We start from the raw sequence: 11,457 nt of genomic DNA on the forward strand, positions 1-11,457 counted from the left end.
AAATTATTTTGAAAACCTATATTCCAATAAAATAGAAGATAGTGAAGACATCGATAAATTTCTTAAGACATATGATTTGCCCAGACTGAGTCAGGAGGATACACACAATTTGAACAGACCAATATCAATGGAGGAAATTGAAGAAGCAATCAAGAGACTACCCACCAAGAAAAGCCCAGGACCGGATGGGTATACAGCGGAGTTTTACAAAACTTTTAAAGAAGAATTAATACCAATACTTTTCAAGTTATTTCAGGAAATAGAAAAAGAGGGAGCTCTTCCAAATTCATTCTATGAGGCCAACATCACGTTGATTCCGAAACCAGACAAAGACACCTCAAAGAAAGAAAACTACAGACCAATATCCCTGATGAACCTAGATGCAAAAATCCTCAATAAAATTCTGGCGAATTGGATACAAAGGCACATCAAAAAAATTGTGCACCATGATCAAGTAGGATTCATCCCTGGGATGCAAGGATGGTTCAATATACGGAAATCAATAAATGTTATTCACCACATCAATAGACTTAAAGATAAGAACCATATGATCATCTCGATAGACGCAGAAAAAGCATTCGACAAAATACAGCATCCCTTTATGTTCAAAACATTAGAAAAACTAGGGATAACAGGAAATTACCTTGACATTGTAAAAGCTATCTATGCTAAGCCTCAGGCTAGCATCATTCTGAATGGAGAAAAATTGAAGGCATTCCCTCTAAAATCTGGAACAAGACAGGGATGCCCTCTATCACCACTTCTATTCAATATAGTTCTCGAAACACTGGCCAGAGCAATTAGACAGACGAAAGAAATTAAAGGCATAAAAATTGGAAAAGAAGAACTTAAATTATCATTATTTGCGGATGACATGATTTTATACCTAGAAGACCCAAAAGGGTCTACAAAAAAAACTACTAGAACTAATAAATGAATTCAGCAAAGTAGCAGGATATAAAATCAACACGCATAAATCAAAGACATTCCTGTATATCAGCAACAAAACTTCTGAAATGGAAATGAGGAAAACAACTCCATTCACAATATCCTCAAAAAAAATAAAATACTTGGGAATCAACCTAACAAAAGAGGTGAAAGATTTATACAATGAAAACTACAGAACCCTAAAGAGAGAAGTAGAAGAAGATCTTAGAAGATGGAAAAATATACCCTGTTCATGGATAGGCAGAACTAACATCATCAAAATGGCGATATTACCAATAGTTCTATATAGGTTTAATGCAATGCCAATCAAAATCCCAAAGGCATTGCTTGTAGAAATAGATAAATCAATCATGAAATTCATATGGAAAAATAAAAGACCCAGAATAGCAAAAGCAATTCTAAGCAGGAAGTGCGAATCAGGCGGTATAGCGATACCAGATTTCAAACTATATTACAGAGCAATAGTAACAAAGACAGCATGGTACTGGTACCAAAACAGGAGGGTGGACCAATGGTACAGAATAGAGGACACAGAGACCAATCCACAAAGTTACAACTATCTTATATTTGATAAAGGGGCTAAAAACATGCAATGGAGGAAGGATAGCATCTTCAACAAATGGTGTTGGGAAAACTGGAAATCCATATGCAACAAAATGAAACTGAACCCCCTCCTCTCACCATGCACAAAAGTTAACTCAAAATGGATCAAAGATCTTGATATCAAATCAGAGACTCTGCGTCTGATAGAAGAAAAAGTTGGCTACGATCTACATATAGTGGGGTCGGGCTCCAAATTCCTTAATAGGACACCCATAGCACAAGAGTTAATGGCAAGAATCAACAAATGGGACTTACTCAAACTAAAAAGTTTTTTCACAGCAAGAGAAACAATAAGAGAAGTAAATAGGGAGCCTACATCATGGGAACAAATATTTACTCCTCACACATCAGATAGAGCCCTAATATCCAGAATATACAAAGAACTAAAAAAATTAGACAATAAGATAAGAAATAACCCAATCAACAAATGGGCCAAGGACCTGAACAGAAACTTCTCAGAGGAGGACATACAATCAATCAACAAGTACATGAAAAAATGCTCACCATCTCTAGCAGTCAGAGAAATGCAAATCAAAACCACCCTAAGATACCATCTCACTCCAGTAAGATTGGCAGCCATTATGAAATCAAACAACAACAAGTGCTGGCAAGGTTGTGGGGAAAAGGGTTCTCTTGTACATTGCTGGTGGGGCTGCAAATTGGTTCGGCCAATTTGGAAAGCAGTATGGAGATTCCTGGGAAAGCTGGGAATGGAACCACCATTTGACCCAGCTATTGCCCTTCTCGGACTATTCCCTGAAGACCTTAAAAGAGCGTATTACAGGGATACGGCCACATCGATGTTCATAGCAGCACAATTTACAATAGCTAGATTGTGGAACCAACCCAGATGCCCTTCAATGGATGAATGGATTAAAAAAATGTGGCATCTATACACCATGGAGTATTACGCAGCACTAAAAAATGACAAAATCTTGGAATTTGCAGGGAAATGGATGGCACTAGAGCAGATTATGCTTAGTGAAGCTAGCCAATCCCTAAAAAACAAATACCAAATGTCATCTTTGATATAATGAGAGCAACTAAGAATAAAGCAGGGAGGAAGAGCAGGTAGAAAAGATTAACATTAAACAGAGACATGAGGTGGGAGGGAAAGGGAGAGAAAAGGAGAATTGCATGGAAACGAAGGGAGACCCTCATTGTTATACTAAATTACATATAAGAGGTTGTAAGTGGAATGGGAAAATAAACAAGGTGAGAAATGAATTACAGTAGAAGGGGTAGAGAGAGAAGATGGGAGGGGAGGGGAGGGGGGATAGTAGAGGATAGGAAAGGTAGCAGAATACAACAGTTACTATTATGGTATTATGTAAAAATGTGGATGTGTAACCCATGTGATTCTGCAATCTGTACTTGGGGTAAAAAAGGGAGTTCATAACTCACTTGAAGCTAATGTATGCTAATGTATGAAATATGATATGTCAAGAGCTTTGTAGGGTTTTGAACAACCAATAAAAAAAAATTAAAAAAAAGATTAAATGGTATGATGCTAGTGAAAAAAAAAACTTTAAAGTGTTGAAATGCCATGGAAATGTAGACAATGTGTATTTGCTTTGTCAGAGGATGTATTCAACATCAAGGGAGCTTTCAGAATGTACCAAAAATAATACATTCTTAAGGAGACCACCCTTTGCTAGGGATTGTGTGATTTTTTACATTGGTACTGATGATGTGAGGTCCAGAGAAGGAAGGGTTGGTTCTAACTTCCACTTCACACTTGTGGGCATGAGATCTGGCTGGTGGTACACAGGCCTCATCTAGCTTCTACCCTCCACCCTCCCAAGTTGGGGGAGTCAGGGGAGCAGGTCACAGATGGGAACTGTTAGTGTTCTCACACAGGAACACAGTCTTCCATGTGGTGGGGGCAGAGTAGGTCACATGTGCAGAACCTAAGTTACATGGACATTGGTGGGGAAGGAGGGAGATGACATCAAAACATCCACAGAGTGGCTCGCATCCTGACAGCCTGAAGAGCGCACATAGTTGGGGTTTGGGATGGTTTCCAGCAAAGCTTGACTCTTGAATCAAGAATTTCCATATTTGCTTGAGTCCAAGAAAGGAAAAAAAAAAGTAACTCTTAATGTACATAGTTTGCACTCACTTTTAGGTATCAGTGAAGAGCTTAACTAGAAGGAAGAAAATTTTCAAAGTTCAAAGAGAAAGAATTTTAGGAAGATGGTTTACCTACTAACTCTGAAACACCAACTTAGCTCCTTAATACACTGACAAAGACGAATAACAGATGAACTCTGCATTGACTTCTGAAGACTTTACAAGTCACTGAAACTGCTGTTGGGACTGAGAGTCACCTGGAAGTCAAAGGCAACTGAGAACAGGTCTATACTTGATAATTACAGACTTCTAAGCCTGATTATTAAATTCTGTTAACAAAGGCTCTATGCACCTCTAACAACCTATTAGAACCTCTGTTAGGTGTTCCCGGAAAAATCTTAAAGTAGCAATTTTATCAAAGTACACTAAGTTCTGTTTGCTATCAAATATCTAACAATACTCAGGAAGTAGGCTATCACAAACAAAGAGAAACAAAAATTGGTGGGGCAAGAATACAGCAGGAGCTGTACAGTGGGGCCAAATCATGTTCCTAGGAGAAGAAATGTGGGCATGGGTGTGGCTGGCTCATTTCATTCCCTGGGACTCAGCACCCAGAAGACATCTCACAGCTGCACAATTCTCAAGGGAACCCAGAGCTTGCTCAATACCCCAAAGAGCTAACTCAAAACAAAGTTAATTAAAGACAGAAAGACTGGTTTGTGTGTTCCAGCTTGTTCCTTGAAGTATTGACAAGTCAACCAATTACACAGAAACTTTATTATCCATGAAAGCAGGTCAGAGAGGTCACCAAATAACTCTTATCTAAATATATTATTTAAAGAATACAAGTCTTTCAGAAACCAGTAATTAACAGATATTGAAATGACATAAGGAGATAGAACCACAGTTTTGAAATGCCTTCTGTATCTGAATTCAAGCCTCAGTAAATGAGAACAAACAAACTCTGGAGGGAAATAAATCCTTTCATTAACAAAAGGACTTTTACCAGGTGCAATGGCACATGCAGGCCTGTAATCCCAGCTGCTCAGGGGCTGAAGCAGGAGGATCACAAGTTAAAAGCCAGCCTCAGCAATTTAGCGAGGCTCTAAACAATTTAGCTGAGACCCTGTCTCTAAGTATAAAAGACCCTGTCTCTAAGTATAAAAGACCTTTTCTCTAAGTACAAAAAATGCCCTTCAGATGAATGGATAAAGAAAATGTAGTATATGTACACAATGGAATATTATTCAGCATTAAAAGAGAATAAAATCATGGCATTTGCAGGTAAATGGGTGGAGCTGGAGAAGATAATGCTAAGTGAAATTAGCTAATCCCCTAAAACCTAATGCCGAATGATTTCTCTGATTTAAGGATGCTGATTCATAATATGCTGCAGAAGGTGAGGGATGGGAGGCTTAAATAAACTCTAGATAGGGCAAAGGGGAAAAGGGGATGGAGGAGAATAAGGGTGCATAGGGGTAGGAAAGATGGTGGAATGTGATGGTCATCATTACCCTAAGTACATGTATGAAGACACGAAAGATGTGACTCTTCTTTGTGTAAAACCAGAAATATAAAAAATTGTGCTCTATATGTGTAATATGAATTGTAATGCATTCTGTTGTCATATATAACAAATTAAAATTTGTTAGTTAAAAAAAAAGGCTGGAGATGTGGCTCAGTGGTTGAGTGCCCCTGGGTTCAACCCCTATTACCAAAAAAAAAGGAAATTCTAAGACCTTTGGTATGGTGGTATGGGTTTTGTCTTTCCAAAAATCTTCAAACAACAATGACTAGCTAAGAATTCGGAGGAGTCCATGACCAATTTGTTTTACATTTGCTATCTTCTCCCTTGGGGACTCTCAAAGACAGAGGTCACTCAAGAATACACTAGTTGACTTGAGAGCACAAGAGAGATTGAAAGCTCTGTTTCCATTTCTGCAATAGTTCTGAGGAAAAGGAAGAGAGTGAAGAAGGAAGGGAATAACAATCATCTGCCTCCTGCAGGCTAGCAGCTAATGGAGAAAGTGGAAATGTTCTATTCTGTGATTACAGTTCACTTAAAAGTTCCATTCTGCAATTATAGTGATTGTTACATAATGCAAATATTTACTCCTTAATTTAAAGGAGAAGGAGGAATTTGACAGAAGGAAAATTGGGGAAGTTGCCCCAGACCAAAGGTTCAATGTGGAAGACTAGAGCATTTTAGGGCAATTAAGCATTTACCTTTAATTTATTTATTTATTAAATATATGACAATAGTGGAATGCATTACACTCATTATTACCCATATACAGAACAATTTTTTGTAACTCTGTATATAAAGTATGTTCACGACAAATTATGCCATTATACATGTACTCTTTTTGCATTATAATTCTTAATACACATATATACCACAATTTTTCATATGTTTGTATATAAAGCATGTTGACATCAAATTCAAATCTTCAAACATGTATGTTGTATAATGATGACCACCACATTTCACCATCCTTGCTAATCCCCTTCCCCCTCCCTTTCCCTGCCACTCCTCTTCCCTATCTAGAAATAATCTTCCTTCCATGCTCTCCCTCCCTACCCAACTTTGAGTCACCCCCCTTGTAGCAGAGAAAATATTCGGCATTTGTTTATTTAGCATTATCTTCACTTAGCATTATTTTCTCTAACGCCATCCATTTATGTGCAAATGCCATGATTTTGTTCTTTCTTAGTGCTGAATAATATTCCATTGTGTATCAATGCCACATTTTTTTTATCCATTCATTCACTGAGGGACATCTAGGTTGGCTCCATAGTTTAGCTATTGTGAATTGTGCTGCTATAAACATTGATGAGACTGTGTCCCTGTAGTATGCTGTTTTTAGGTCCTTTGAATATAGTCTGAGAAGAGGAATAGCTGAGTCAAATGGTGGTTGCCTTCCCAGATTTCCAAGGAATCTCCATACTGCTTTCCATATTGGTGCACCAATTTGCAGTCCCATCAGCAATGTATGCACCTTTTCCCCCACATCCTTACCAACACTTGTTGTTGTCTTCATAATAGCTGCCATTCTGACTGGAGTGAGATGATATCTGGAAGTAGTTTGGATTTGCATTTCTCTGATTGCTAGAGATGATGAGCATTTTTTCATATATTTGTTGATTGATGCGTATCCTCTTCTGAGAAGTGTCTGTTCAGGTCCTTGGCCCATTTACTGATTGGAATATTTATATTTTGGGTGCTTAGCTTGTTGAGTTCTTTATATACCCTAGAGATTAGTACTCTATCTGATGTGTGAGGGGTAAAGATTTGCTCCCAATATGTAGGCTCTCTATTCACCTCACGCATTGTTTCTTTTGCTGAGAAGAAACTTTTCAGTTTGAGTCCATCCCATTCATTGATTCTTGATTTTAATTCTTGTGCCAAAGGAGTCTTATTAAGGAAGTTGGGGCATAATCCCACATGATGGAGATTACGGCCTACTTTTTCTTCTATTAGATGCAGAGTCTCTGGTTAATTCCTAGATCCTTGATCTATTTTGAGTTAACTTTTGTGCATGGTGAGAGATAGGGATTCAATTTCATTTTGTTACATATGGATTTCCAATTTCCCAGCACCATTTGTTGAAGATGCTATCCTTTCTCCAGTGCATGTTTTTGGCACCTTTGTCAAATATAAGATAATTGTGATTTTGTGGGTTAGTCTCTGTGTCCTCTATTCTGTACTATTGATCTACCAGCCTGTTTTGGTGCCAGTACCATGCTGTTTTTGTTACTATTTCTCTGTAGTATAGTTTAAGGACTGGTATAGAGAAACCACCGGTTTCACTCTTTTTGCTTTGAATTGCTTTAGCTATTCTGGGTCTCTTATTTTTCCAGATGAAGTTCATGATTTCTTTTTCTATTTCTATGAGGAATGCTATTGGGATTTTGATTGGAATTGCATTGAACCTCTATAGTGCTTTTGGTAGTATGGTCATTTTGATAATATTAATTTTGCCTATCCATGAACAAGGTAGATCTTTCCATTTTCTAAGGTTTTCTTTGATTTCTCTCTTTAGGGTTCTGTAGTTTTCATTGTATAGATCCTTCACCTCTTTTGTTGATTCCCAAGTATCTTATTTTTCTTGAGGATATTGTGAATGGGTTAGTTTTCCTCATTTCCTTCTCAGAGGATTTGTCACTGATATACAGGAAATGCCTTTGATTTATGGGTGTTGATTTTATATCCTGCCACTTTTCTGAATTCATTTACTAGTTTTAGAAGTTTTCTGGTGGAGTTTTTTGGGTCTTCTCTGTATAGAATCATATTGTCATCAAATAGTGCTAGTTTAAGTTCTTCTTTTCCTATAGTTATTTCTTTAATTTCTTTCATCTAATTGCTCTGGCCAATGTTTCAGGAACTGTGGTTAATAGAAGTATTGAGAGAGGGCATCCCTCTTTTGTTCAAGATTTTAGAGAGAATGCCTTCAGTTTTTTTTCCATTTCGAATGATGTTGGCCTGAGGCTTAGCGTAGATAGCCTTTATGATGTTGAGAATGTTTCTGTTATCCCAAGTTTTTCTAGTGTATTGAACATAAAGGGGTGCTGTATTTTGTCAAATGCTTTTTCTGCATCTATTGAGATGATCATATGGTTCTTATCTTTAAGTCTATTGATGTGATGAATTACATTTACTGATTTCCGTATACTGAACCAAACTTGAATCCCTGGGATGAATCCCACTTGATCATGGTGGACGATCTTTTTGATATGTTTTTGTATTCAGTTTGCCATAATTTTATTGAGAATTTTTAAATCTATGTTCATTAGAGATATTGGTCTGAAGTTTTATTTCTTTGAAGTGTCTTTGTCTGGTTTTGGAATCAGGGTGATATTGGCCTCATAGAATGAATTTATAAGTCCTCCCTCTTTTTCTATTTCCTGAAATCGATTGAAGAGTATTGGTATTAGTTCTTCTTTAAAGGTCTTGTAAAACTCAGCTGTATATCCAATGAGTCCTGGGCTTTTCTTGGTTGGTAGTCTTTTGATGGCTTCTTCTATTTCCTCACTTGATATTGGTCTGTTTAAGTTGTGTATATCTTCCTGACTCAACCTGGGCAGATCATATGAATTAAAGAATTTATCTATGGCTTCACTATCTTCTATTTTATTAGAGTAAGTTTCAAAATAATTTCTAATATTCTTCTGTATTTCTGTAGTGTCTGTTGTGATATTGCCTTTTTCATCACATATGCTAGTAATTTGAGTTCTCTCTCTCTTTCTCTTCATTAGCATGGCTAAGGGTCTGTCAATCTTATTTATTTTTTCAAAGAACCAACTTTTAGTTTTGTCAACTTTTTCAATTGTTTCTTGTGTTTTGGTTCATTGATTTCACCTCTGATTTTAATTATTTCTTGCCTTCTACTGCTTTTGCTGCTGATTTGTTCTTCTTTTTCCAGGGCTTTGAGATGTAGTGTGAGATCATTTATTTGTTGGCTTTTTCTTCTTTTAAGGAATGAACTTCATGCAACGAATTTTCCTCTTAGTACTGCTTTCATAGTGTCCCAGAGATTTCTATATGTTGTGTCTGTGTTCTCATTTACCTCTAAGAATTTTTTAGTCTCCTCCTTGATGTCTTCTGTGACCCATTGTTCATTCAGTAGCATATTGTTCAGTCTCCATGTGATGCAGGAAGTTTTATTCTTTATTTTATCATTGATTTCCAATTTCATTCCATTATGATTGGAAAAAATGCATGATAGTATCTCTACTCCTTTGTATTTGCTAAGAGCTGTCCTGTGGCATAGTATATAGTCTATTTTTGAGAAGGATCCATGTGCTGCTGAGAAGAAAGTATATCTGCTTGATGCTGGTTGATATATTCTATATATGTCAATTAAGTCTAAGTTATTGATTGTGTTATTGAGCTCTATAGTTTCTTTATTCAACTTTTTTTTGGAAGATCTGTCCAGTGGTGAGAGAGGTGTGTTAAAGTCACCCAAGATTATTGTGTTGTGGTTAATTTGACTTTTGAACTTGAGAAGAGTTTGTTGATGAACATTACTGCACCATTGTTTGGGACATATATATTTATGATTGTTATGTCTTGTTGGTGTATGGTTCCCTTGAGCAGTATGTAATGTCCATCTTTATCCCTTTTGATTAACCTGGCTTGAAGTCTACTTTATTCAATATGAGTATGAAGACACCTGCTTGCTTCTGCAGTCCATGTGAGTGGTATGATTTTTCCCAACCTTTCACCATCAGTCTGTGTATGTCTTTTCCTATCAAATGAGTCTCCTGAAGGCAACATATTGTTGTTGGATCTTTTTTTTTAATCCAGTCTCTGACCTATGTCTTTTGATTGGTGAGTTTAAGCCATTAACATTTAGGGTTACTCTTGAGACATGGTTTGTATTTCAAGCCATATTTATTGATTTTTGTTATTTAACTTGACATGATTTTCCTCTTTGATTAGTTTTTCCTTTAGTGTTCTACCTCCCTCTGCTGGTTTTCATTGTTATTTTTCATTTCCTCTTCATGAAATATTTTGCCAAGGATGTTTTGTAGTGCCAGTTTTCTAGCTGTAAATTCTTTTAACTTTTGTTTATTGTGGAAGGTTTTTATTTCATCTTCAAACCTGAAGCTTAATTTTTCTGGATACAAGATTCTTGGTTGGAACCCATTATCTTTCATCATTTGAAATATGTTGTTCCAGGATCTTCTATCTTTCAGGGTCAGTGTTGAAAAATCAGCCATTTTCCTAATTGGTTTCCCCAATATATAATCTGATTACTTACTCTTGTTGCTTTTAGAATTCTCTCCTTATTCTATATGTTGGGCATTTTCATTATAATGTGTCTTGGTGTGGATCTTTTATGATTTTGCACATTTGGCGTCCAGTAGGCTTCTTAGATTTGAATTTCCATTTCATTCTTCATGTCTGGAAAGTTTTCTGATATTATTTCATTGAACAGATTGCTCATTCCTTTGGTTTGGACCTTTATACCTTCCTCTATCCCAATAACTCTTAAATTTGGTCTTCTTATGTTATCCCATATTTCTTGGATGTTCTATTTGTGGTTTCTTATCATTCTCAATGTGCTGTCTGTTTTTTTTTTTTGTTTTGTTTTTTTTTTTTGAGATGAAATACTTTGTCCTCGTTGTTTGATATCCTATATTCTAAGTGGTCTACTCTGCTGGTAATATTCTCATTTGAGTTTTTAATTTGGTTTATTATTTCTTTCATTTCCAAGATTTCTGTTTGGTTTTTTGTATAACCTCTGTCTCCCTGTAGAGGTGATCTTTTGCTTCTTTGATTTGTTTATGCAACTCATTGTCAAAGTGATCTTTCATTATCTGTATTTGTTGTACAATGTCTTCCTTGAGACACCAAAACATCTGAATCATGTATATCCTGAAATTTTTATCTGACATTTTTTCTACTGTAGATGTTACCTCTTCTAGTGTTGTATTGTCTTGCATTGTTTGTGGTCCTTTCTTTCCTTGTCTTTTCATGTTGCTCTCATTTCTTTCCAGCTCTGTTAGACTGTTTTGTTATTGTTTTTCCCCGATAGATTTATATTGCTCTTGCATAGTTCCAAGATCTCTCCTTTGTGGGGAAGGACACTGTTACCAGTTCCCAATATCAACAATACACCATCTATGAGCAAGTTTTTGTTATTAAGACATTTATAGTTAGTCTCTATGTCTAGAGATGTTGGACTCAATAATTATTTAAAATATAGTCATTAGTTTCATAAAAGGTGTACAATAGAAAAGAGATATAAGAAGATTCTAGGTATGCAAATATATTTTAGTATGGGAAGTAGAAGGAAAAAGAAATGTTTCTGGATGATAAAGTCTTGT

Source organism: Callospermophilus lateralis, chromosome 8 (assembly GCF_048772815.1).
Source record: "Callospermophilus lateralis isolate mCalLat2 chromosome 8, mCalLat2.hap1, whole genome shotgun sequence".
NCBI classification, from domain to species: Eukaryota; Metazoa; Chordata; class Mammalia; order Rodentia; family Sciuridae; genus Callospermophilus; species Callospermophilus lateralis.